The 22,500-nt window shown below is 48.9% G+C and overlaps 1 protein-coding gene and 1 long non-coding RNA gene across 4 annotated transcripts in view; both read right to left on the bottom strand.

Moving 5' to 3' along the window:
* RASL10B (RAS like family 10 member B) overlaps nucleotides 1-8,426 on the bottom strand; it is a 37,577-nt gene extending 29,151 nt beyond the window's left edge. For 2 of the 3 annotated variants that reach the window (XM_085879180.1, XM_085879179.1), the window contains exons 1-3: nucleotides 8,312-8,426; nucleotides 8,079-8,206; nucleotides 1,054-1,195 (exon numbers count right to left, since the gene is read on the bottom strand). The gene's annotated coding sequence lies outside the window, so the exon portion shown is untranslated. The remainder of the gene's footprint in view (nucleotides 1-1,053; nucleotides 1,196-8,078; nucleotides 8,207-8,311) is intronic. The other variant, XM_085879181.1, reaches the window with a different exon arrangement.
* Nucleotides 8,427-9,318: 892 nt separating this feature from the next.
* The window catches only part of LOC147028598 (uncharacterized), a 16,535-nt gene continuing 3,353 nt past the window's right edge, over nucleotides 9,319-22,500 (bottom strand). The window contains exons 1-2 of the long non-coding RNA XR_015057614.1: nucleotides 19,623-22,500; nucleotides 9,319-10,207 (exon numbers count right to left, since the gene is read on the bottom strand). The exon at nucleotides 19,623-22,500 is cut by the window's right edge and continues 3,353 nt beyond it. This is a non-coding gene — a long non-coding RNA (uncharacterized LOC147028598). The remainder of the gene's footprint in view (nucleotides 10,208-19,622) is intronic.

Here is a 22,500-nt window from a genome sequence, read left to right as displayed (position 1 = left end):
CGGTGGACAGAGGTGATGTTTTCACGCACACAAATCTTTGTTTGTCTGTGAACAGGAAATCTCAAAAAGTTGTGGACATATTTCGGACGAAACTCTGGGGATTTGTTGGTTCGATGACAAGAAGGTGGCGATTTGATTTTGGTTCAATGAGAGTAAATTTCCAGGAATCACGCTCGAGTTACGTTTTTGACACGTCCTCCTCAATTTGTTTGCACAACGTTTTCCAAATCACAAATTTCAAGTAAAGCCTTAATGCTCAGACCATGTTGTGTAGTATCAACTACAGTCACCAAGTTTGTCAGGCAGAGCTTGACCAGGTGGATGTTGCAATACACCTAAGGAAACACGCACCCCCTTCTCCCCCCCCCCCAATTATTGTCCTTCCAACACCCCATTGCATTGTCCCAATGCTTAAAATCTCTCCCATTGTCCTTCCACACCATACAATATACAATTGCACCTTTGAGACGGTGCATCCACATGTACGAACTAGTTCATCACCCCCACAACCCTCATCCTGGGAGTTTATCTCCAGCGGTCTTACGTCGCCCATTGGAGAGGCAGAGTCCATTGCAATGTACTCTCTGCAGCGTGTCGGTGTTACCGAAGCAATTTCTGGGGCAAGGGTTTTCGTTAAGGTTCAGGTTATGTTAGGTGGTTTGCCATTGCCTTCCCAGCAGTCAGTCAGAACAGGAATGTAATTTGACCGTGGCACCGGGGATAACTTGCCGACTCTTCGTGCCAGACAACAAGGAATCATTATAGCCAACCTAAGAATGTTAGGACATGGGACACCAAGCTTAATGTCCTTCCCATGGACAATGCATACAAACACCAGGATGACAATTTACACCTGGGCTGAGATTCAAATCCAGACAAGAGAGCTCAGAGGTGAGTGCACATACCTGTAGGCTATCCTGCCAAAACTCATTTGGCCTCCCTTCTTTAACAGCCCAAATTAGTCCACCACCTTCTTGTGCAGTCGGACTGGGAACGTTGCCTGACCAGGTGGCAGGAACTTTAAATTTTTTTCAGGTACCGGCAATAACTCACCTATAGACGATGGCCTTTAAAGTCGAACAACAAGACGAGGCATCCAGTTTAACATCCATCGGAGAAACAGCAGACCTTGCGATGACATGCCTGCGAAGCACCGATCCGTCCGTTTGTAGTCGGTTGGGTCGGGAATTGAACCCTAGCAAGATAGGACAAATGTAAGGGAGTTACCCTTTACCATCCTAACGGAATGAGCTTCAACTGCCTACAAGACCCTCAAATCAGGACTCAGTCTCCTCCCTGCCTCACAAGGTCACACAAATATGCACTTCGCTCTGGCTGGTACAATTCCGATAGCAATTTGGCAAATTGTCGCCTGAAACATCTTGGCATCAGCGAAAGCAATAAGAACCAGAAGGGTTTGTTCGTGAAATGCGGACCCGAGGCCAATCCAACAGCTGTGCCAAACACTTAAACAAGGACAGGTAAATTTGCCTGGTTTTTGTGTTTATACATCACCTCCCTCATGATTTGGGGATGCCAGCAGCTTCTTTATTCCACGAATGATTTGAACTTACAGTGTGTATGTCCACAAACCGCGTGCAGGACAAGCACAGAAGCAGAGCTCACTTACCAGATAGAATATGGCGGCGGTGTAAACATGCGTTACAAGAATTAAACAACACAGTATGTGGGATTTTAACCTGACATCACAACATCACAAGGAAAGTGCCCCGATGGGGACAACAAGCAGGACAATACATTTACTGTTATACAGTGTTAATGTCAATAACAAGCAGTTACACACTCGAAACACTCAGACATTCTTCAATGTACGAATGTCTTAGTTTGACGAACTGCATCCCATGCAGAACAACTTACAATGATGTGGGAGATATTGCTGTGTTGGGCAGTGTATAGGTAGCATGCAGTCACTAGTTTCTGGTTTTTGTACCACACGCTCATCTCAAAGTACACAACAGTTAAGGGCGATTCGGTGCTTTGAGTGTGAAGAACAAAAAGACACTGCCACAAAGTACAATGGTCTCTGTCCTAAGGTTTCCCTCCATCAGGTTGGGTTCATCGAGAAGCATGAGAGGTCATGAGGGGGAGTGGGTTCATGAAGTGAAGAAGGAAGTTCTCATTGGAAAGTTAGAGATTCACGGCACATGAGGTATGCGAGGAAAGACTGAGGAGGGGTGGGGTAATGTTCATGACTGGGGGGGGGCATGTTGATGATTGTAAGGGAAAGGGGGGCATGTTCATGACTGGGGGGGCATGTTGACGATTGTAAGGGAAAGGGGGGCATGTTCATGACTGGGGGGCATGTTGACGATTGTAAGGGAAAGGGGGCATGTTCATGACTAGGGGGGCATGTTGATGATTGTAAGGGAAAGGGGGGCATGTTCATGACTGGGGGTGTGTTGACTGCAGAGGAAAGGGGGGCGTGTTGACTGCAGAGGAAAGGGGGGGCGTGTTGACTGCAGAGGAAGGGGGGCGCGTTGACTGCTGAGGAAGGGGGGCGCGTTGACGGCTGAGGAAGGGCGGGCGCGTTGACGGCTGAGGAAGGGCGGGCGCGTGGACGGCTGAGGAAGGGGGGCGCGTTGACGGCTGAGGAAGGGGGGCGCGTTGACGGCTGAGGAAGGGGGGCGCGTTGACGGCTGGGGAGGGGGGGGCGCGTTGAGGGCTGAGGAAGGGGGGGCGCGTGGACGGCTGAGGAAGGGGGGCGCGTTGACGGCTGAGGAAGGGGGGCGCGTTGACGGCTGAGGAAGGGGGGCGCGTTGACGGCTGAGGAAGGGGGGCGCGTTGACGGCTGAGGAAGGGGGGGCGCGTTGACGGCTGAGGAAGGAGGGGGCGCGTTGACGGCTGAGGAAGGAGGGGGCGCGTTGACGACTGAGGAAGGGCGGAGGTGTTGACGGCTGAGGAAGGAGGGGGAGGTGTTGACGACTGAGGAAGGGGGGAGGTGTTGACGACTGAGGAAGGAGGGGGCGGTGTTGACGACTGAGGAAGGAGGGGGGAGGTGTTGACGACTGAGGAAGGAGGGGGAGGTGTTGACGACTGAGGAAGGAGGGGGAGGTGTTGACGACTGAGGAAGGGCGGGCGCGTTGACGACTGAGGAAGGAGGGGGAGGTGTTGACGACTGAGGAAGGAGGGGGAGGTGTTGACGACTGAGGAAGGAGGGGGAGGTGTTGACGACTGAGGAAGGAGGGGGAGGTGTTGACGACTGAGGAAGGAGGGGGGAGGTGTTGACGACTGAGGAAGGAGGGGGAGGTGTTGACGACTGAGGAAGGAGGGGAGGTGTTGACGACTGAGGAAGGAGGGGGAGGTGTTGACGACTGAGGAAGGAGGGGGAGGTGTTGACGACTGAGGAAGGAGGGGGGAGGTGTTGACGGCTGAGGAAGGGGGCGCGTTGACGGCTGAGGAAGGGGGGCGCGTTGACGGCTGAGGAAGGGGGGAGGTGTTGACGGCTGAGGAAGGGGGGCGCGTTGACGGCTGAGGAAGGGGGGCGCGTTGACGGCTGAGGAAGGGCGGGCGCGTTGACGGCTGAGGAAGGGCGGGCGCGTTGACGGCTGAGGAAGGGCGGGCGCGTTGACGGCTGAGGAAGGGCGGGCGCGTTGACGGCTGAGGAAGGGCGGGCGCGTTGACGGCTGAGGAAGGGCGGGCGCGTTGACGGCTGAGGAAGGGCGGGCGCGTTGACGGCTGAGGAAGGGCGGGCGCGTGGACGGCTGAGGAAGGAGGGGGAGGTGTTGACGGCTGAGGAAGGAGCGGGCGCGTTGACGGCTGAGGAAGGAGGGGGCGCGTTGACGACTGAGGAAGGAGGGGGCGCGTTGACGACTGAGGAAGGAGGGGGCGCGTTGACGACTGAGGAAGGAGGGGGGAGGTGTTGACGGCTGAGGAAGGAGGGGCGCGTTGACGGCTGAGGAAGGGGGCGCGTTGTTGACGGCTGAGGAAGGAGGGGGAGGTGTTGACGACTGAGGAAGGAGGGGGGAGGTGTTGACGGCTGAGGAAGGAGGGGAGGTGTTGACGGCTGAGGAAGGAGGGGGGAGGTGTTGACGACTGAGGAAGGGGGGGCGTGTTGACGGCTGAGGAAGGGGGCGCGTTGACGGCTGAGGAAGGGGGGCGCGTTGACGGCTGAGGAAGGGGCGCGTTGACGGCTGAGGAAGGGGGCGTGTTGACGGCTGAGGAAGGGGGGCGCGTTGACGGCTGAGGAAGGAAGGGGGCGTGTTGACGGCTGAGGAAGGGGGGCGTGTTGACGGCTGAGGAAGGGGGGCGTGTTGACGGCTGAGGAAGGGGGGCGCGTTGACGGCTGAGGAAGGGGGGCGTGTTGACGGCTGAGGAAGGGGGGGAGGCGTCGACGGCTGAGGAAGGGGGGGAGGTGTCGACGGCTGAGGAAGGAGGGGGAGGTGTCGACGGCTGAGGAAGGAGGGGGAGGTGTCGACGGCTGAGGAAGGAGGGGGAGGTGTCGACGGCTGAGGAAGGAGGGGGAGGCGTCGACGGCTGAGGAAGGAGGGGGAGGCGTCGACGACTGAGGAAGGAGGGGGGAGGCGTCGACGGCTGAGGAAGGAGGGGGGAGGCGTCGACGGCTGAGGAAGGAGGGGGAGGCGTCGACGGCTGAGGAAGGAGGGGGAGGTGTCGACGGCTGAGGAAGGAGGGGGAGGCGTCGACGACTGAGGAAGGAGGGGGAGGCGTCGACGACTGAGGAAGGAGGGGGGAGGTGTCGACGACTGAGGAAGGAGGGGGAGGTGTCGACGACTGAGGAAGGAGGGGGGAGGCGTCGACGGCTGAGGAAGGAGGGGGGAGGTGTCGACGGCTGAGGAAGGAGGGGGAGGCGTCGACGACTGAGGAAGGAGGGGGAGGCGTCGACGACTGAGGAAGGAGGGGGGAGGCGTCGACGACTGAGGAAGGAGGGGGAGGCGTCGACGACTGAGGAAGGAGGGGGAGGCGTCGACGACTGTGAGGAGGGGAAGGGGGTGTCGACGACTGTGAGGAGGGGAAGGGGGTCGACGACTGTGAGGAGGGGAAGGGGTGTCGACGACTGTGAGGAGGGGAAGGGGTGTCGACGACTGTGAGGAGGGGAAGGGGGGTCGACGACTGTGAGGAGGGGGAAGGGGGGTCGACGACTGTGAGGAGGGGAAGGGGGGTCGACGACTGTGAGGGGAAGGGGGGTCGACGACTGTGAGGAGGGGAAGGGGGGTCGACGACTGTGAGGAGGGGAAGGGGGTCGACGACTGTGAGGAGGGGAAGGGGGGTCGACGACTGTGAGGAGGGGAAGGGGGTCGACGACTGTGAGGAGGGGAAGGGGGTCGACGACTGTGAGGAGGGGAAGGGGGGTCGACGACTGTGAGGAGGGGTCGACGACTGTGAGGGAGGGGGTCGACGACTGTGAGGAGGGAAGGGAGGGGGTCGACGACTGTGAGGAGGGGAAGGGGTCGACGACTGTGAGGAGGGGAAGGGGGGTCGACGACCGTCGACGACTGTGAGGAGGGGAAGTGAGGAGGGGGTCGACGACTGTGAGGGAGGGGGGTCGACGACTGAGGGAGGGGGTCGACGACTGTGAGGAGGGGGTCGACGACTGTGAGGGAGGGGTCGACGACTGTGAGGGAGGGGTGACGACTGTGAGGGTCGACGACTGTGAGGGAGGGGGTCGACGACTGTGAGGGAGGGGGTCGACGACTGTGAGGGAGGGGTCGACGACTGTGAGGGAGGGGGTCGACGACTGTGAGGGAGGGGGGTCGACGACTGTGAGGGAGGGGGTCGACGACTGTGAGGGAGGGGGTCGACGACTGTGAGGGAGGGGGTCGACGACTGTGAGGGAGGGGTCGACGACTGTGAGGGAGAGGGTCGACGACTGTGAGGGAGAGGGTCGACGACTGTGAGGGAGAGGGGTCGACGACTGTGAGGGAGAGGGGTCGACGACTGTGAGGGAGAGGGTCGACGACTGTGAGGGAGAGGGGTCGACGACTGTGAGGAGAGGGGTCGACGACTGTGAGGGAGAGGGGGTCGACGACTGTGAGGGAGAGGGTCGACGACTGTGAGGGAGAGGGGTCGACGACTGTGAGGGAGAGGGGTCGACGACTGTGAGGGAGAGGGGTCGACGACTGTGAGGGAGAGTGGGTCGACGACTGTGAGGGAGAGGGGTCGACGACTGTGAGGGAGAGGGGTCGATGACTGTGAGGGAGAGGGGTCGACGACTGTGAGGGAGAGGGGGTCGACGACTGTGAGGGAGAGGGGTCGACGACTGTGAGGGAGAGGGGTCGACGACTGTGAGGGAGAGGGGTCGACGACTGTGAGGGAGAGGGGTCGACGACTGTGAGGGAGAGGGGTCGACGACTGTGAGGGAGAGGGGTCGACGACTGTGAGGGAGAGGGGTCGACGACTGTGAGGGAGAGGGGTCGACGACTGTGAGGGAGAGGGGTCGACGACTGTGAGGGAGAGGGGTCGACGACTGTGAGGGAGAGGGGTCGACGACTGTGAGGGAGAGGGGTCGACGACTGTGAGGGAGAGCGGTCGACGACTGTGAGGGAGAGCGGTCGACGACTGTGAGGGAGAGGGTCGACGACTGAGAGGGAGAGGGGTCGACGACTGTGAGGGAGAGGGGTCGACGACTGTGAGGGAGAGGGGTCGACGACTGTGAGGGAGAGCGGTCGACGACTGTGAGGGAGAGCGGTCGACGACTGTGAGGGAGAGCGGTCGACGACTGTGAGGGAGAGCGGTCGACGACTGTGAGGGAGAGCGGTCGACGACTGTGAGGGAGAGCGGTCGACGACTGTGAGGGAGAGCGGTCGACGACTGTGAGGGAGAGCGGTCGACGACTGTGAGGGAGAGCGGTCGACGACTGTGAGGGAGGAGCGGTCGACGACTGTGAGGGAGGAGCGGTCGACGACTGTGAGGGAGGAGCGGTCGACGACTGTGAGGGAGGAGCATTGACGACTGTGAGGGAGGAGCATTGACGACTGTGAGGGAGGGGGGTTGACGACTGTGAGGGAGGGGGTTGACGGTGAGGGAGGGGGTTGACGGTGAGGGAGGGTGGATTGACGGTGAGGGAGGGTGGATTGACGACTGTGAGGGAGGGTGGATTGACGACTGTGAGGGAGGGGGGATTGACGACTGTGAGGGAGGGGAGGATTGACGACTGTGAGGGAGGGGAGGATTGACGACTGTGAGGGAGGGGGGATTGACGACTGTGAGGGAGGGGGATTGACGACTGTGAGGGAGGGGTATTGAAGACTGTGATGGAGGGGGGATTGACGACTGTAATGGGGGGTGTCGACTGTGTGGAGGGGGGTGTTGACAGTGAGGAGGAGGGGTTTGTGAATGGGGGCATTGACTTGAGGGGGCATTGACTGTGAGGAGGGGGGCGTTGACGACTGTGAGGGGCGTTGACGACTGTGAAGGGGGTTGACGGTGGGGGAGTCGACCATGGGGGGAGGGGTGTTGACTATGATGGGGAGGGGGTGTGCGTGCTGATTATGGGGTAGCATGTTGGTGAGAGATGGGCTTGAAGGGTGTGTTAATGGCAGTGGGGGAAAGGGGATTTTAATGACCATGGGTGGGAGGAGGTTTTTATGACTTGGGGGTTGAGGGAAGGGAATAATGACCATGAGGGAGAGGGAGTGTTAATTGCTGTGGATAGAGGGTTTTTTTTAATGATCGTTGGGGTGAGGGGGTTTTAATGAGTGGAGGGGGCATGAGCGTTAATTAACTTGGGAGAGAGGGATAATTCCGTGAGCAGGGGACGGATGATCTGGAATGACCAGAATTTTCAAATCCAGTGATGATGCAATGAAAAAGCAACAAGAACGTGCGAAGTGTCCACCTATGTTATGTGGCCGCATTCCGTTTGACAAAGCCAGGTGTCAGTACAACGGCAGAGCAAGGCAAGGGGTACACCACCCAAAGGGAGATCAGCACATCGCAAATGTGCACTGATGAGACGCCGGGCATCTGAGCTGCAATGCGCTTCCAGGGCCTGGACCGCGCGCCGTTTGTCGCGAAAACCTGCCACAGCTTTCCTTCCCCCACAGCGAAAACAAAATCAAACTCCACTCCGTCTCAACATTCCCACAGCATAGGAACGTTACCTTCAATTCAATTGCAGCGCCGATGAAGCAGCCGGCTCGAAGCACCCTGAACGTCCGGAACAGTGGTGCTGAAGCGACGCACCGCACGACGATCGTGCGCATCACGCGCGGAATATTTTTCCCTCATCCTGTGGATATCGTGAGAGGTTCGGATCGTGGGAAAAAAAAAATAAAAAATTATATATATATATATATATATATATAGAAGATATTGAACTATATTTTATACATACATCAATAAATATGTATATGTGTAGGATGTATTGGTCGAGCCATAGGAGTTAAAGGAGATTGAGGTGAGGGAGCGGTTGGGGGGGGTTGATAGGCGTGGCCTCCGATAAGGAGGCGTGGCCTCCGATAAGGAGGCGTGGCCTCCGATAAGGAGGCGTGGCCTCCGATAAGGAGGCGTGGCCTCCGATAAGGAGGCGTGGCCTCCGATAAGGAGGCGTGGCCTCCGATAAGGAGGCGTGGCCTCCGATAAGGAGGCGTGGCAATCAGAGGAGGCCACGGGTGTCCGGCTCCCAATGTTCCCATTCTGAAGACGCGGACATCGCATGACATTCACCAACCTTTAAAGGGAAGCTGCGCTTTAAATCGTGGAAACGGCGCGTTGTTCGCTTCGAAAGCTCACACGCCAATGTTATGCGGCACAAGTTCACGACGGAAACTGCACACTCGAATTGGAACAAGATCGTCTGCTAGCAAATTGTCCCGCCGCAGCGTTTTAAGCGAGACGATTCGTACACACGTGGAATCTGTAATTACCAACTGCACGTCATATGAAAGTTATGAACGATCGTGACGCACGTTCCAACCAACGATCTCATGAGGAACGTCACAGGCCCCATCATGACGTCATCGTGCAACATACGACTGCTTCACGAGACGTATGGCGACCGTTTCCATCAAAATTGGACCGAAATAAAATTCAACCATCGAACAGCTCAGTTACATTTGTTCGTGATTCACCAAACAAGGATTGTTCAAAAAAGTTATCCCATCTTGAAAGAATCCATCAACCGATTAACCCCATTAACAAAAAAAAAACAAAAAAAAACCCAACACCCGCTCACTCCTTTGCCATTTGTAGACCGAGGCAGTTTCAGTGGTGAGACTTGGATGGGTCACCGCTCCGACACAGGACACTGGAATGGCTCGTTCTTCACAGAGAGCCGGTACTCATAGTGCCGGCTTTTGAAAAACAACAGGCTTAATCCCACAAAAAGCAATACATACGCAATCAATGTGGAGCAGAATTTTATTAATTTAACACATTCCATGCATAAATGTAATGTACACATTTAGGGTGAAACACCCACTTTTGAAATGACATTGCACCAATCACACCTACCTGAAAAAGGAACATGCACTGCGATCAAGCACGTGTACATTTACAGCACAAATGCGTACAGGTTGTTCGCCAACATCAGGTTCCGTCCGAGCCCACAAAAGAGCCGACTTTTGAACGTTTGCGAAAGGAAAGTTGAACCGAACAGCATTTGATTACAGAAAAGTGACCTGGGAGCAACTACCCAACACAAGAGCTTCTTTAGGGGAACAAAAAATAATAATAATTAAAATAAAAAAAAATTACTCCCGCTTGGACCGGGATCGACCAAGGCGCCAGGCATTGAAGTGAAATCACGTTAAGTTCAATTAGCGGAACAAAAAATAAATCGATGGAGAAATGTTTGAGATTGCATTTTCCGATCGCCTATTTTTAAACAGACCGAGGCATCACCGCGTGTTTCACAAAAAAAAACCAAAACAAAAACTGACAAATGGTTTTGGCCTTTACCGTAGCTCGTCCCACTTTGAAGACGGCACATCGATCGATACATCGACAGGCAAAGGAGCAACTTCTGAAACACCGCTTCCAAAGGACTGGATGGGGTGAGGGTATCGAGAAGCAAAATAATTATTTAAAATATAAAATATATGAAACAGAGGTCACAACAGGCTGCCGACGAGCAATTTGACACTGGATGGATGATTTGTAAACGCCAACGTTGGTTTTGGTCCCACAACCAAGCTGGGCGAAGCGTCCCACGTGCTCAGCTCTTCAGGATGCTGTCATACGCTTGGTGGACAAACTGGGACACCTCAGGAGCACGACACTTGAGAGAGAGCTGGAGGGTGACAGGGAGCAGGGAAAGGAGAGATTAAAACAATGACACAAATTATCAATGAGGACATATTGGCACTTCACACCACATTTGGACGTTGGAACATCACTTCCTGGACAACATTGACTGGCTTTCTGCTCCAGCAATATTTTTGAGGAATGGAGAACCATTTGCACGAAACATTTTTCCAAATTACTCGAACCAATCTGCTCAGCTTCATCAAGTCATAAAGAATAGGAATTCCCTTACAAAACTTCAACAAAGCTGCAAGCCATTTGGCCCAAAGAGCCTGCGGCATGATTGCCGACCATTCGTTGTTTGGCCTTGCTCGATTTTAAATTGTTCCACAAAAGTCCATATACTGTCCCTGGCCAACAAAAAGTAAGAGCATCACAATGTATACGAGAAGGGGCACTAGGGAGAGCACATACCTCTGCCACATAATGCCTGATCCATGAGAACACATAAGACCCAATACATTTTTTGAGAAATTGTGCTATATATCGTTTTTGGCCCCATCTCTCAAAAGTGAAGAATCACTTAAAAAATTAAATAATTCTCACATCCGGATTCGGATCGTCACCAAAATTGAATGAATTCCACTGAACAACAAAAATTTTTTACTGGAGATGTGTAAAGTGATTTAGACTAATTTGGGTACGCTGATTTCAAAAATCATAACCGTTTTGCTGTATCACGTCAGGATTTTCAGGAACAGAAATATTCCCATTGCCTAGAAGTCAGGATTTCAATGAAATTTACAAAAATTCATTTATTTCATCATGAATGCTTCAAAATTATAGAAATTACAGAAAAACTCCACTAGAATGTAATTAAAAATGCTTTAGGCATTTGGCTTTGCGTTTGTGCTGCTCTGTGTCAGTTTCACGATGCAGGAACCAGCAGAAATCGCCCATCATGTTCGGGTTGTGCCGCCCTTGGTAACGCGTCTCCATGAGTGAAATCTCTTGGTGGAATCGCTCGCCGTGCTCGTCCGAGACTGCTCCCAAGTTGTCAGGGAAGAAGTTCAGGTGCTGGTGTAGGAAATGGATTTTCAGGGACATCCTGGAGCCAAGTTTCCTGAAGGACTCCAGCAGCTGCTGCACTATTTCTTCATAGTTGTCCGCGCGCTCGTTCCCCAAGAAGTTGTCCGTCACAGCTTTGAAGCTCCTCCACGCTGCCAGCTCTTTGGGGTTTAGAGTTGTCGGAAAAGTTTCGTCCTTCATAATCTGTCGGATTTGCGGTCCAACAAAGACACCAGCCTTGATCTTGGCCTCTGACAAGGTGTTGCCAAACTTTTCCTTGAGGTATAAAAACCCACGCCCATTCAGATCCATTGCCCGTACAAAACTTTTCATCAAGCCGAGCTTTATGTGGAGTGGTGGAAGGAAAACCTTGGCTGGGTCGACAAGGGCGACATGCTTCACGTTGTGTCGACCAGGTACATGCTCTTTTCGCTCTTCCCAATCTTTCTTCCTCCAGCGATTCTTGTCGTCTCTGCTATCCCAGAGACAAAGGAAGCACATGTATTTCGTGTAGCCTGACTGCAGCCCTAACAACAGCGCCACCACTTTCAAGTCTCCGCAGATGTGCCAGTTGAAGTCATTGTACTTGATGGAATCAAGCAGCTGCCGCATAGTCTCATAGGTCTCTGTCATGCCGAACGCGCGAGCCAGTGGGACTGATGGTTTCTCGTTGCCATTGTGGAGCAAAACAGCCTTCAAGCTGTTCTTCCCCGAGTCGATGAAGAGGCGCCAGTCTGCAGGATCGTGATCACACCCAAGTTCTTTCAACAGACCGTTGATGTCACTGCAGAATGTCATCGTGTCTTCCATCTCAAAGAACTCAGCCATGTCTCTGTGACGTGCTCTGAACAAGGATATCTTGGTGTTAGGTTCAAGTAGATTCCACTGCTGCAGCCTTGATCCAAGCAGCTCTGCCTTCGCCTTTGACAGCGAGAGATCTCTTACAAGATCATTTAAGTCTCCCTGGTTCAGAAGGTGTGATTCTTGAGTGTCGGGTTCAAAAGGTTCATCATCACCATCCTCTTCACCACTGCTTACAGCTATGTTCTGATCAGCTGGAGGTGTTGGAACGGGGTTCTCGTCATCATGAGGCACAGGTTTACGAGCAGAGACGCAGTCAGAGTACTTGATGTGACCTTTATTCTTCTTGTTGAAGCCGGCGATGCTTGTGCAGCAGAAATAACAATCATCATGATGATTCTGCGGCTCACGCCATATCATGGGCACCGCAAATGGCATGCTCGCGCGCTTGCCCACCAACCACTGAGTCAAGGTTGTGTGACAGCTTGTGCAGCAGATGTGTGGTGCCCAGCTCTGTTCTTGGTCCCCCACCTTACACCCGAAGTAGTGAAAGTAGGCGGCCTTCATTTTCACTGCTGTAGATATACTTCGCTGTTGATCTTTTTTGGTATACCGACCACAGACATAACAGAAGTTGTCAGGATGATTGGTACAGGAACGCCTACTCATCTTTATCTGAAAGAAAGAAATATAACACAAGTTAACAACAATTGTACGAAATAGACATGTTAAAGACATATGTAAATTTCATTGAAATCCTGACTTCTAGGCAATGGGAATATTTCTGTTCCTGAAAATCCTGACGTGATACAGCAAAACGGTTATGATTTTTGAAATCAGTGTACCCAAATTAGTCTTAATCACTTTACACATCTCCAGTAAAAAAAGAAATTTGGAAATTTGTTGTTCAGTGTTCTTCCTTGTCACACACTCAATGTGTCTCCCAAGTTTTGTCAAAATCCGGCCAAAACCTTTTGAGATATCGTGTTATATAAATAATTTTGGCCCGATCTCTCAATGGTGAAGAATCACTTAAAAAAAATTCTAGTAGTCGGATCCGGACCCGGATCTTCACCAAAATCTAATCAATTCGTCCTTGTCACACACTGAACCTGTCCACAAAATTCCATCCGGATCCGTCCACAACTTTTTGAGATATCCTGTACAGACACACAGACGCACAACCAAACAAACAAGAAGACGACTCCGTGCAGAGCAAGATACTCGCAACAAATTGTCAATTTCATCAAAATTTAAATTCACAATCTCAATCAAATTTTCGGTCGATCGGATGAAAATTGATTATTTTTCCAGATTCAAATTGATTTAAGAAGTTTGACCTCGAGTTGACCTTTGACCTCAAAAAGAGTTGGTTTCCACATTCAGCTGTTCGTGCAAATGTTAGTGCAACAAAGTTATGGTGCAATTTCTGCTTAATTTTCAAGTTAATCAGATGTAAATCGACGATTTTTCAGTTGAAAATCGATTTTAGAAGTTTGACCGCGAGTTTTTTTTTTTTTTTTTAGATCCTCATGGAGGATCGACAAGTCTTACTGACGTTGTTGTTCTTGTGGACTTTTTTGTTTCACAACCTACAGTTTTCATCGAAACTTCCTGAAAGTTGGCATACATATGTAAAAATACCCTGCGCAGACAGTAACCATCTCCGATTTTGGAAATTCCTTATAAAAAAAGATATGACGTCAAAATATCTCTGCTAATGGAAATCGCCTAAAAAAAATTCACCGAAACAAGGAAAGCTTTTTGAATTCTGTTTGCGGGAATCGAACAGGGCATTAGCAGAGATGAATTACCGCACATATGATGCATCACGATGATGTCATATCAATTTTTATGAAGTCATTCCTATTTTTTGACATTTTTTGTTTCACAACCCAAAGTTTTCATCGGATCTTCGTGAAACTTGCCATGTATGTGCAGAAAAGCCCACGTGTAAGCAGTAGCCATCGCCGATTTTGGAAATTCTTCCAAGAACAAGCTCGAATGAGCTAAGATCCTCGTCCTCTTAATGATGACGTCATAAAAACGAATCTGACGTCATTGTGATGTATCAAGTTTGCGATAAATTATCTGTGCTAATGCCCGGCTTGGTTCCCACAAACAAAATTCAAACAGCTTGCCTAGTTTCGGAGATAATGGTATAGGCGATTTCCATTAGCGGCGATATTATGACGTCAACTTTTTTTCTCGGAAGAATTTCCAAAATCGGAGATGGTTACTGTCTGCGCAGGGTATTTTTACATATATACGCCAAGTTTCAGGAAGTTTCGATGAAAACTGTAGGAGGTGAAACAAAAAAGTCCACAAGAAGAAGATGAAGAACAACAATGTGAGTAAGACTTAGAGATCCTCCACGGGGATCTAAAAAAAGTTGACGTCATAATATCGCCGCTAATGGAAATCGCCTATACCATTATCTCCGAAACTAGGCAAGCTGTTTGAATTTTGTTAGTGGGAATCAAGCCGGGCATTAGCACAGATAATTTATCGCAAACCTGACACATCACAATGACGTCATATTCGTTTTTATGACGTCATCATGAAGAGGACGAGGATCTTCGCTCATTCGAGCTTGTTTTACTTAATCAATGACATCAGCAATTTGAAATCTTAAGAGCAATTTGTAAACCTGGTTCTCTGTTACTGCCAAGTTGAACCTTTTTTTTTAATGATTCATCAAAATAAACAAATGGGATCGTTTGATAAGTGGGAGCCGGGGCTCTCAGGTCACGTGCCGATGGAAAAATGCCGAACGTAAACAGTATATTTTGAGGCCTTTTGACGAGATGACAGCTACGAACATGCCAATCGAGATGGGAGGGGATGGGGAAGCAGACATTTCCACCAGAGAAGTCAATTCAAATGTGACAGGTCGAGGGGAAAGAAAATCCACCAACAAGCCGTCGGTCTTCTCTACATGTTACGTACACAGAGATGGGGAAATGAAAAAGACGAAAAAGCAAAGACATTTGGTAAAACTATCATACGGAAAGATGGGGACTCGTAAAGTGGGGCACACAATATGGAAGGGGTGGGAGCAGGGAGATGGTATTTAATGAACCTCGACCCCACTTGAGGAGAGACTATAACAATGGTTTTTACGTATCTACTTCAACACAGATCGTTCATTCTCACACATCGACTGTAATCTATTGTACCTGACAAGGCTTTGCATTGTTTATATGTTCAGTGTTGTTTTGCATTTGTAGTGCGGAGCTGGCCACTTATGAAAGAAACCATTTAGCTTTTCTTCAGGGTTGTATTTTCCAATTTTACTCTCATATAATGATGAATACACCACAAAATTATTCAATTCTGATTCTGATGTGGCATACTCTGTAACAGAGCGTCGAGGGTGCTGAAGCAGTTTCTCAGTAAGAGATATACTGGTTGGTTTGCCATTGCCTTCCCAGCAGGAATTTGTAATTTGTTCATTGTGCCAGCGATAGCTCCCCGACTCTTTGTGAAGGACACCGTAGGAGGATCCAACGTCCACCAACTAATGTCAACAGACGGGACTCCGAGTTTAACATTCATCCGAGGGACGGCACGTACATTGATGAATCACCTGCCTGTGAAACGCTGGGATGACAGTTTATAGCTGGGTCAGGATTCAAACCCAGGCGAGAAGGCTTAGAGGCGACTGTGCGTACCTCAAGGCCACCCTGCCAGCCCACCTCAAAATCATTTGATTACAAATGATGACCTTTTCAAGTTTGATGGCACCGATAATTATCAAGTACTTGACGGGATTAAAAACAGATCCTTCAACAAGGTTGAAATTGATGGATAACATGATGCATGCTTCGGGACCAGAATGATACCTGTTGATCCTCCATGATTATGCAGAAAAACCCCAAAAAGAAATCATGAAATGTGACATTCTGCAAATAAAATATTGACAACACAACACAACACGCGTCTCATCGGACAATATGCAAACTGGATCACAGTCTCTGTTCGGTTCTGTCAGAACTAAAGGGGCCTTGAGTAGCACAATGTGGACATTGACAAAGCTTTCTAAAGTGTTACAAACTCATCGCATTACAACAATTTGTGTTTCTTTTGGGAAAGCAAAAGAACACAATTGTTTTACAAAAAAAGAAAGAAAGAAAGAAAGAAAGAAGCTATCATTCATTGATTTATCCACTATGAAACAACTGGTGTAATGGCTGTGCTGCTGTTTGCTTGAACAGATGGCTTTAATGAAGACGACAAGCCTCTATTCCTCACTTTGGCGATCCCTGGTGGCAACTGTGACTGACGATTCTAAATTTGAAACCCGACTGGGAAACCGCACCAGGATGAGTAAATGCCAAATTACCCCAACTGTCGGCCAGCCTGCTTGCGGCACAAAAACCATCAGTCGCGGACACCATGCCCAAAAACCATGCCGCTCCAATTCCAGCAAGTGATCAACATTAAAGACAATCCAAAACAAACCATTTAATAAATGACGACAAGTTCCAAATGATCTCTGGAAGGAAAACAAGGGGGCTGCGTGGAGAGTGGAGGAATCGGAGTTCTTGCTGCACTTTGTACAAGTTCTGAAGAAGAAAAAAAAAATCCCCCAAGTAGCTGTAAAGTGCAAGAAGTGTGTCCGCTTCACAATCAAGCTGGACATCCTGTTGACTCGAGAAGGGGGAAGAGCGTACACGGGATTTCCTTCTTTTCTTGGCAAGCCTGCGAAGAAATTTGGGTGAACACACTCGGGATGTTTTGTGATGGAGGCAAAATTGGAGTTTCCACCAATGAGGAATCCACATCAGATTCAAACATTTTGTTCACAACTGCCATCCAACGTGGGACCGACACCAAATCACTCGACTTCGTTTGGTCCTTGGATGCAGAATAGGCAAGTGTGCTTTGCAAGGGCTCTAATACTGTCCAAGTGAACACCCTGCGCACACGATCGTGATTCACCTACTCTTTGCTCCCCTTAAAAAATAAAATAAAATAAAAAAACTCCAACATGCAATAACAGTCGAGCCTAAAGTCCCTTGGAAGATATACAGATTTATCCAAAAAAAAAATAAAAAAATTATTGAAATGGAAAAGTGGAGGAAAACAGAATATTGGTTCTACCAATAAATAACTAAAATAAATTAATAAAATAAAAATAAATAGAGACAAATGAATAATTAAATAAAACGATAAAAGCAGAAAGTTTTAAAATGAAATGGATCACAAACGACATGACACTTTTGTGAACCAGAGAGCACTTCAAGGAGACTCCTCTTTGTGATGAAAAAGGTCAAACAGAGCAGGTTCATCAAAACAATGAAGCCATCACTTAGTGTGGATAAATGAGTGGATGTACAAATGTGCACCAAACTTAAAAAAAACAAAAAACAACATTTCAGGTCCTTTCAAGCTATTCAGAGAACAAAATTAAAGTGACGACAGCCCATGGTAAGGCCATGAAGAACCTGTGTGTTGATGGTTTTGACGTTCCCCCAGTGAGTCGTACGCAATGCAGGAATTTTGTTTTAATATTTTTTAATTTTTATATCACTTTTTGATGAAGTGAAGCAGTCCACCTTGGTCAAGTATGCGTCATTTGATGAAAAACGCTCCGATAACCGACCGTGCCAGACTCAAATGCTGGCGGAAGTGACATCACTCATCAAAACACCCACAGGTTCATCACCACAAATCTAGGTCAACATCATTGCTTCCCTGATCTTCTGGGTACACGGTTGTGGTGCTGATGCAATGAACCCTGGCGCTTATAGCAGGCATAAGGAATCTGTCCAGAGTGCGGGCGATAGCTTGTCACCTCTCAATGATGGACAGAGGTGGCGAGGTCACAAAAGTGTGATCCTTAACGTGCGACAAATGCTGGTAGACGGGACGCCCAGGTTAACGGGCATCCGAGAGACGGCACGCACATCGACGAATCATCCTGCCCGCGAAACACCGGGACGACAGTGTATAACTGGGTCGGGATTTAAACCCAGGAAAGACAGCTTCGAGGAGTGCGCACGAACCTCTCCTCCATCCTGATCAACCCAATGACACTTGAAGTTGTTCATATTTTTTGCAAAAGACATCAGTTATCACACACAGCTGCTGTTCTGAATCACAGAATGACCAGACAGGTTACCCACGCACAAAAAGCTGTTCAAACATGCATTTCAAAATTAATAAAAATAGAAAATAGTTACTACAAACCCCTCCCCCCCAAAGAGCCCACGGTATGTTCACAAGCTTTATTCAAACCGCAGAACATCACTTGATGCATCGATAAGTCTTAAAACGTGTTTGGTGACGAGGGAAACGTTGGTTTCACCAAACGTGCTGCTTAACAGTTCAGACACGGTTTCATACTTGCCGGTGTTGGAGAGCTGGATGTCACAAACCAAGATCCCGTTATTATACAAGTACATCACAGAGTCCCGTCAAGTCAAACATGTATGTTGCACGGATAATCAGACCGAACATTTCTTTTACAGAGACAAAACGACGATTTTTAAGACTCCATTAACATTGCAGCACGCAATGAAAATGCCACTATTTCTGCAAAAAAAAAAATTCCACGAGAAAACAGCCGTGAAAGTCAGTCGGCCATATGGTCAAACTGTCGGAGACATATCCATGTTCCAAGCACAATGAAAATGCAATCTCAAGGAAAGCACTCAATCGAAAAGTAATGTGTGGGGAAGGGGAGGTTGGGGGGGGGGAGGAGGGCTGGGAGACGACGGGAAAGTCACAGAATGCCACTTTTCCTGTTCGTTCAATCCCATTAACATTTCCTTGCTGCTCCGTTTTCAGGGCACTGCCCCTTTTCCCCACTTCTGCGACCTCGGTCTTCCACGAGCCTCAATTTCATCGAAAGAAAAATCGAATTAAAGGCAGAAACGATTCATTCCTTAGGATTCTTGCCGCCTCTCAGGCCCGCTTCTACGAGCATCCACTGTTACTAAAACTAGCAATGGAGCACAAAGCAAAGGCAATTGCATCAGCAATTGGCAATGGCTCAGCAAACAAGGTAATGAACGAATGCCGCACGAGTTCAGATAATTCCAATCAGCACTAAAAACATCTGGATACTTGCCACCTGTTACAAGGGCATCGTTCCTCAAGAGCGAGCGAATAAGCTATCTACCATTCCATCTTTACAAAATAGCCCTCAGGTGTTGTCAAAGAAGTGAGAAACTCCGTCAAAAAAAAAAAAGATTACTTTTGTGAGCGAAGAGGTCATAAATTTTTTTTAAAGTAAATACACAAACAAGACATTCACAATCCCCCTCTCCCCAAAGCCAACTTAAACCCTGGAACTCCTCCACAATGGAGAAATACTGCTCATTAAAATGAACTGCTGGCTTGACAAAACAAGTTAACATTGCAAACAATCACAACCAATCAGAAGCAGCTCTCCATTAACATCCAACCACACCTGAGACATTCAGGTTATCGTATCTGCACTCTATATAGAAACGGTTGAATTTATTGACCACCTCCCCAACCCGACGCAACCTTGTGAAATAAATAGCTAAATAGACTCGGCAAATCGATCCTCCGAGCAGCTCCATGGCAGAGCCAAGTTGCCATCTCGACACGACCCTCACCGTGTAGTTGGCGTTTCCAGGCTGGATACGCAGCTCGGCGAGGACCCAGATTCCATTTGTGAGTTTCAATGACTGATACAGCATGTCCTGGCCCTCGACGTTGCGCTTGGCGATCGTGAAGATGTTGTTATTTTGCAAACGGTTCGACACAGCATCTGTGACACACAAGGGTATGATGAGTTTGAGGGTAAAATCAGACTTCAAACCTCAATTACTGCATCATGGAAGGCAAACACCCCCCCCCCCGCCCAATTTTTTTAAAAAAACACCGCCTTGTAAGCTTTGCGAACAGCCTTACGGAATTCAAGGCCAAACCATTTCAGAGTTGCAAATGAGCAGAAAACAGGGACCAATATCACAACACAGGTTGCCCACAACTTATTTTTGTGTTTTCCAAAGGATGACAAAAGTAACAAGAGCGACAATTGCTTTGCCATGCATGTCCCCTTGTGGTCCCAATGAATGTTCGGGAGATAAAAACTTGTTTGCATTTAACGCACACTCGAGCAGATACCGGAACCAAAAAGAAGAAGAAACCAACACAGAAAGAAACGAACACAAAAGAAAGAAGAAACTAAGAAGCTTGGGTCTGTTCTTCAAAATAAAAGGAAAAGCAATTTTCATTTACAGATATATTTTGAAGACGAGAAACCAATTTAGACAACGAGGATAACAAACGAGAGTAAAAATAAACTTAATTTGCTTGAACGCACGTTCAAGCCGATACCGGAACCAAAATGAAAAATACCCCCGAGCGGGAGTGCCGGTCATCTCTGCCAGAGGTCGACAGAAGCAAAATCAAATTACAACTCGGCAGAACTCATATTTTTGCCTAACTCAAAAAAGTTCAAAAAGTAACGCTGTGCCATACTGGAATAGGGGCAGTTCATAAAGTACGTACGCTCTACTTCCGGGTTTCAAAACCACCCACCCCCCTCTGTATGCAGGCCCGTGACCACCCACCCCCATATGCGTCTCATATCACATCACAATACTTGAAGATTACAAAGAACTGTAGATTTATCTCAAATGCATCATTAATTATTAACGACGGTAATACAGTAATATGGAACAATTATTGACGTCCACGGATTCAACATCACGTCGAAAATGTTCCTGTGAACGGGGATATTTTTCCCCCTCGCGATGACGACAGGCTCACCTTCATCTTCTGAAACGCTTTCATGTAGTCCGACACCACTTTCATAAAGTATGTATGCAGCCGTCGTACCACCCACCCCTGTACACAGCCCGTACGCGGGCTTTAAATCACCCACCCCCCTCCTCATTTTTGTATGTACTTTATGAACGGCCATACAGGACAAAAATATGCAAAAATTTGCACAGGACCCGGAGCATCTTCAGAGATTGGCGCGGGCCTCCGGATGACCACTTCAAATTTTCACCGGACATGTAAGAATCAGAGCGAAGTTTGAAAGGCTATAAAATCGGAACGAGAGCAAATTTCAAAAAATGGTTTGTGTTGTTCTAGATAATAGTCCGTAGTATCTGAATCACTAATAACATTTGATCTCTCTTGATAAATGAGGGAGGAGATACGATTTGAAATCGACGATTTTCGCAAATTTGACAGCCTCGTGACCTTGGCCTCGACCTTGGACGACCTTGAAAGTTATATCGTTGTGCAGGTCTCATCGACCTCTATCCATTCCACTGTTGGTGATTTGTCTCCACTCGGTTTGATTGTGGACGGACGGACGTACGGACGGATGAACAGACTTCAAGACTGGCTTTATTAGGTCATCTCTACTGAGATTATAGAGATGACCTAAGAATAAAAATAAACTAACCCACTGTTTCGTTTGTTTCTAAGCTTTGCCCATTTCATATTAAAAACGAGAAGAGCACGCGGTGGAGCGCATACATCCGCCACATAATGCCTGATGCACAAGAACATATCGGGCCCAATACATTTTTGAAATATCATGCAACACAGTGCTGTATCGTTTTTGGCCCTATCTCTCAATGGTGAAGAATCAGTTTAAAAATTAAATAATTCTCGTATCCAGATCCGGATTCGGATCTTCACCAAAATCTAATCAATTTGTCCTTGTCACACACCCAATGTGTCCACAAAGCTTCATCCGAATCCGTCCACAAATTTTTAAGATATTGTGCTATTTATAATTTTTGGTCCTCTCTCAGTCAATGGTGAAGAATTACTTTTAAAATTCTAGTAATCGGATCTGGATCTTCACCAAAATCTAATCAGTTCGTCCTTGTCACATAACCAACCTGTCCACAAAATTTCATGCAGATCCGTCCAAAACTTTATGAGATATCCTGCACACAAACAGAGACAGACAGACAAACAGGGATGAAAACACAACCTCCTTCACCTTTGCTGGTGGAGGTAGTAATCCAATGTACATAAATTAAGCTAAAACATGTGTACGGCTTATGTGCATATATAATACATCATGTTATATACCTGGGACAATTCCAATTGCACTGGGCCATGGACTAACAGTCAGGCCTCAGGCCTGCCTATCAGTACTGCTTCATGCAATGGTGGCACATGATTTTATTGGCGGTGGAGTCGGACCAGCCGTCTCGTGAATGGGTGTAAAGCAGTGGGGTGGAGTCAGAGTAGCTGAACACTGACCCATGTATAACGTGGGATATTTTCCAAGTCGAAAAAGGGCATAACTTTGTGAAAAATTGACAAAACGCGCTGAAACTCGGGCTTGTTCTGGAGCTCATCATAATAAAGCCATGTACCAAGTTTCAGTTGAAAATGTTGAAGGGTATGGGGAAAAAAAAGTCAGAAAAAAGCCACACGTGGGACGGACAGACGGAGAGAAAACCTATTGTCTCTGCTGGTGAAACCAGTCGGGGACGAATCATATCCAATCAC

The sequence above is a fragment of the Eptatretus burgeri genome, chromosome 4 (genome assembly GCF_056783735.1).
Source record: "Eptatretus burgeri isolate ZD-2024b chromosome 4, Ebu_testis_v1, whole genome shotgun sequence".
Lineage (NCBI taxonomy): Eukaryota > Metazoa > Chordata > Myxini > Myxiniformes > Myxinidae > Eptatretus > Eptatretus burgeri.
The sequence above is the reverse complement of the archived record's forward strand: the minus strand, read 5'-3'. Positions and strand labels throughout refer to the sequence as shown.